This window comes from Vicia villosa, linkage group LG4 (genome assembly GCF_029867415.1).
Source record: "Vicia villosa cultivar HV-30 ecotype Madison, WI linkage group LG4, Vvil1.0, whole genome shotgun sequence".
Lineage (NCBI taxonomy): Eukaryota > Viridiplantae > Streptophyta > Magnoliopsida > Fabales > Fabaceae > Vicia > Vicia villosa.
Window position 1 is genome coordinate 94,092,455 of NC_081183.1, and position 6,000 is coordinate 94,098,454.

A 6,000-nucleotide genomic window follows, 5' to 3' on the forward strand; every position below is an offset into this window, starting at 1 on the left:
TCGGTTTGTTAATGCATGTACCCTGTAGAAACGAGTGAACCCGTAAGATAGAGGAACTCACTAAGATTTAGTAATCTCACCCCAATCAACTAATAATTTTTTCAGGTGCAGTTTAGTAGCGTTTGGTCAGTAGCAGGTTTGGACTGAAGACCTGGAAGTGGTGATGGCTCGGAGACCTCGTCAGATCTCATTTTCTGCTGTGCAGATCCATTGAAGACACATGTTAAGTTATTCCTAGTAGAATTTCATGTTGTACTCAATATGGATCCTTCTATAGCTATAGCTTTTGTATGTACTCAATAACAATTTTTAACGTTTAATGCATAATATACTAGTCAGTTATGTATGGGGTGTTACAAATTTAATTGTATGATGTGAAATATTTTTGGAAAGTTCATTGGATACGTTGAATTATTTAAGGAAGGTTTGTAGGCATATCTGAACATGTAAACAATTTTGGTTCTTCACTAGTCTCGTATCAAACTTAATATTATTATTTTAAAATTATATGTAAATTTTGTAAATACTATTAATCAATTATTTTGATAGGTTACAAATAAAAAAATATTTTGAAATAAAAATGCGGATAAAATAAGAAATGTGTGATGCCTTTGATACAAAATTGTTACTTACTCAATTAATTTCTTAAGAAATCCGCCTACATTTTAGATGATGCCTTTAATTATATAAATATAAATAACCGTAGAAATTTATAATGATGTTCGCCAGTACATTTTAAAAGAGTTCGTTATACAGTTCAATGATATAGATGTATTTATTAACGATTTTTTCGTCCAAGCTTATCTATAAAAATATATTTTAAAATTGACTTGATTAGAGTACATAGAATATTAATAAATTAGATAAATATTTGTGCATTAAAAAACTAGTAAAATAATCAATTTGTGAATAAAATTACAAATAATGATTCAATTTTATCTTTTGCAATACATCCATAACAACCTAGTCAAAGGAGTTTACAAATCCAAAACCTTTTGAAATTTCCCCATATTTCTCCATTGGTCTAAGCGGACTGCCAAACGTTTTGGATTTATGAACCATGATAACCCACCCAAGAAGATTAATTGTTACTTTTTCCCACCAAAACTATATTTATATAAGGAAACAAATTTAATTGTATGATGTGAAATATTTTTGGAGAGTTTGTTGGATTCATTTATTTATTTAAGGAAGGTTTATAGGCATATCTGAACATGTAATCAATTTTGGTTCTTCACTAGTCTCATAACAAACTTAATATTATTATTTTAAAATTACAAGTAAATTTTGTAAACACTGTTAATCAATTATTTTCATAGGTTACAAATAAAAAAAATTGAAATAAAAATGCAGATAAAATAAGAAATGCGTGACGCCTTTAATACAAAATTGTTAGTTACTCAATTAATTTCTTAAGACATTCGCCTACGCTTTTTCAATGAGTTTATTTTAGAGTCTAGTGATATAGATAATATTATTAACGAGCTTTTCGTGCAAGCTTAGCGTACTTAAAATATTACTAAATAAGAAGAAGATTCACGTATGAATTAACTATATTAAATTTAAAATTTTGAACAAATTTACAAATTGTGATCCAGTTTTATCTTTTGCAAAATATTTAACACAATCTAGGTCAAATTAGTTTATAAATCCAAAACATTTTGAAAGTTCGCACATTTCTTCATTTCTCTGTGTGGACTGCAGAAGGTTTTGGATTTATGAACCACAATAACATAGGAAGAGACTTTGTGTATTTTTTACCGCCGCAACAATATTTAAATTAGGAAACAAAATTTCTTCTTTGGTGAGAAATATTTAAGGAAAGTTTGTTCGATACGCTGAAATAACTAAGGAAGGTTTTTAGTAATATATGAAACATTTCAGGCATGTTTGAAGGTTAATTTGAATATTTAAGGAATTTTGGTTCTTCGCCAATCTCATATAAATTCTTTTGTTCCTATTTTTAAATTAGATGTAACTTTTTTCAATACCACAAAACTTTTATTTTGATAGTTTGATAATGATAAAATATAATTTGGAATGGAAATGTATATATAAGGAATAGATGATGCCTTTAATTATATAAATATAAATAACCGTAGAAATTTATAATGATGTTCGCCAGTACATTTTAAATGAGTTCGTTATACAGTTCAATGATATAGATGTATTTGTTAACGATTTTTTCGTCCAATCTTATCTCTAAAAATATATTTTAAAATTTACTTGATTAGAGTACATAGAATATTAATAAATTAGATAAATATTTGTGCATTAAAAAACTAGTAAATAATCAATTTGTGAAAAAAATTACAAATAATGATTCAATTTTATCTTTTGCAATACATCCATAACAACCTAGGTCAAAGGAGTTTACAAATCCAAAACCTTTTGAAATTTCCCCATATTTCTCCATTGGTCTAAGCGGAGTGCCAAACATTTTGGATTTATGAACCATGATAACCCACCCAAGAAGATTAATTGTTACTTTTTCCCACCAAAACTATATTTATATAAGGAAACAAATTTAATTGTCTGATGTGAAATATTTTTGGAGAGTTTGTTGGATTCATTGATTTATTTAAGGAAGGTTTGTAGGCATATCTGAACATGTAATCAATTTTGGTTCTTCACTAGTCTCATAACAAACTTAATATTATTATTTTAAAATTACAAGTAAATTTTGTAAATACTATTAATCAATTATTTTCATAGGTTACAAATAAAAAAAATTGAAATAAAAATGCAGATAAAATAAGAAATGCGTGACGCCTTTAATACAAAATTGTTAGTTACTCAATTAATTTCTTAAGACATTCGCCTACGCTTTTTCAATGAGTTTATTATAGAGTCTAGTGATATAGATAATATTATTAATGAGCTTTTCGTGCAAGCTTAGCGTACTTAAAATATTACTAAATAAGAAGAAGATTCACGTATGAATTAACTATATTAAATTTAAAATTTTGAACAAATTTACAAATTGTGATCCAGTTTTATCTTTTGCAAAATATTTAACACAATCTAGGTCAAATTAGTATATAAATCCAAAACATTTTGAAAGTTCGCACATTTCTTCATTTCTCTGTGTGGACTGCAGAAGGTTTTGGATTTATGAACCACAATAACATAGGAAGAGACTTTGTGTATTTTTTACCGCCGCAACAATATTTAAATTAGGAAACAAAATTTCTTCTTTGGTGAGAAATATTTAAGGAAAGTTTGTTCGATACGCTGAAATAACTAAGGAAGGTTTTTAGTAATATATGAAACATTTCAGGCATGTTTGAAGGTTAATTTGAATATTTAAGGAATTTTGGTTCTTCGCCAATCTCATATAAATTCTTTTGTTCCTATTTTTAAATTAGAAGTAACTTTTTTCAATACCACAAAACTTTTATTTTGATAGTTTGATAATGATAAAATATAATTTGGAATGGAAATGTAGATATAAGGAATAGATGATGCCTTTAATTATATAAATATAAATAACCGTAAAAATTTATAATGATGTTCGCCAGTACATTTTAAATGAGTTCGTTATACAGTTCAATGATATAGATGTATTTATTAACGATTTTTTCGTCCAAGCTTATCTCTAAAAATATATTTTAAAATTGACTTGATTAGAGTACATAGAATATTAATAAATTTGATAAATATTTGTGCATTAAAAAACTAGTAAAATAATCAATTTGTGAATAAAATTACAAATAATGATTCAATTTTATCTTTTGCAATACATCCATAACAACCTAGGTCAAAGGAGTTTACAAATCCGAAACCTTTTGAAATTTCCCCATATTTCTCCATTGGTCTAAGCGGACTGCCAAACGTTTTGGATTTATGAACCATGATAACCCACCCAAGAAGATTAATTGTTACTTTTTCCCACCAAAACTATATTTATATAAGGAAACAAATGTAATTGTATGATGTGAAATATTTTTGGAGAGTTTGTTGGATTCATTGATTTATTTAAGGAAGGTTTGTAGGCATATCTGAACATGTAATCAATTTTGGTTCTTAACTAGTCTCATAACAAACTTAATATTATTATTTTAAAATTACAAGTAAATTTTGTAAATACTATTAATCAATTATTTTCATAGGTTACAAATAAAAAAATTGAAATAAAAATGCAGATAAAATAGGAAATGTGTGACGCCTTTAATACAAAATTATTAGTTACTCAATTAATTTCTTAAGACATTCGCCTACGCTTTTTCAATGAGTTTATTATAGAGTCTAGTGATATAGATAATATTATTAACGAGCTTTTCGTGCAAGCTTAGCGTACTTAAAATATTACTAAATAAGAAGAAGATTCACGTATGAATTAACTATATTAAATTTAAAATTTTGAACAAATTTACAAATTGTGATCCATTTTTATCTTTCGCAAAATATTTAACACAATCTAGGTCAAATTAGATTATAAATCCAAAAAATTTTGAAAGTTCGCACATTTCTTCATTTCTCTAATTGGACTGCAAAAGGTTTTGGATTTATGAACCACAATAACCTAGGAAGAGACTTTGTGTATTTTTTACCGCCGCAACAATATTTAAATTAGGAAACAAAATTTCTTCTTTGGTGAGAAATATTTAAGGAAAGTTTGTTCGATACGCTGAAATAACTAAGGAAGGTTTTTAGTAATATATGAAACATTTCAGGCATGTTTGTAGGTTAATTTGAATATTTAGCAATTTTGGTTCTTCGCCAATCTCATATAAATTCTTTTGTTCCTATTTTTAAATTAGAAGTAACTTTTTTCAATACCACAAAACTTTTATTTTGATAGTTTGATAATGATAAAATATAATTTGGAACGGAAATGTATATATAAGGAATAGATGATGCCTTTAATTATATAAATATAAATAACCGTAGAAATTTATAATGATGTTCGCCAGTACATTTTAAATGAGTTCGTTTTACAGTTCAATGATATAGATGTATTTGTTAACGATTTTTTTGTCCAAGCTTATCTCTAAAAATATATTTTAAAATTGACTTGATTAGAGTACATAGAATATTAATAAATTAGATAAATATTTGTGCATTAAAAAACTAGTAAAATAATCAATTTGTGAATAAAATTACAAATAATGATTCAATTTTATCTTTTGCAATACACCCATAACAACCTAGGTCAAAGGAGTTTACAAATCCAAAGCCTTTTGAAATTTCCCCATATTTCTCCATTGGTCTAAGCGGACTGCCAAACATTTTGGATTTATGAACCATGATAACCCACCCAAGAAGATTAATTGTTACTTTTTCCCACCAAAACTATATTTATATAAGGAGACAAATTTAATTGTCTGATGTGAAATATTTTTGGAGAGTTTGTTGGATTCATTGATTTATTTAAGGAAGGTTTGTAGGCATATCTAAACATGTAATCAATTTTGGTTCTTCACTAGTCTCATAACAAACTTAATATTATTATTTTAAAATTACAAGTAAATTTTGTAAATACTATTAATCAATTATTTTCATAGGTTACAAATAAAAAAATTGAAATTAAATGCAGATAAAATAAGAAATGCGTGACGCCTTTAATACAAAATTGTTAGTTACTCAATTAATTTCTTAAGACATTCGCCTACGCTTTTTTAAAGAGTTTATTATAGAGTCTAGTGATATAGATAATATTATTAAGAGCTTTTCGTGCAAGCTTAGCGTACTTAAAATATTACTAAATAAGAAGAAGATTCACGTATGAATTAACTATATTAAATTTAAAATTTTGAACAAATTTACAAATTGTTATCCAGTTTTATCTTTTGCAAAATATTTAACACAATCTAGGTCAAATTAGTATATAAATCCAAAACATTTTGAAAGTTCGCACATTTCTTCATTTCTCTGTGTGGACTGCAGAAGGTTTTGGATTTATGAACCACAATAACATAGGAAGAGACTTTGTGTATTTTTTACCGCCGCAACAATATTTAAATTAGGAAACAAAATTTCTTCTTTGGTGAGAAATAT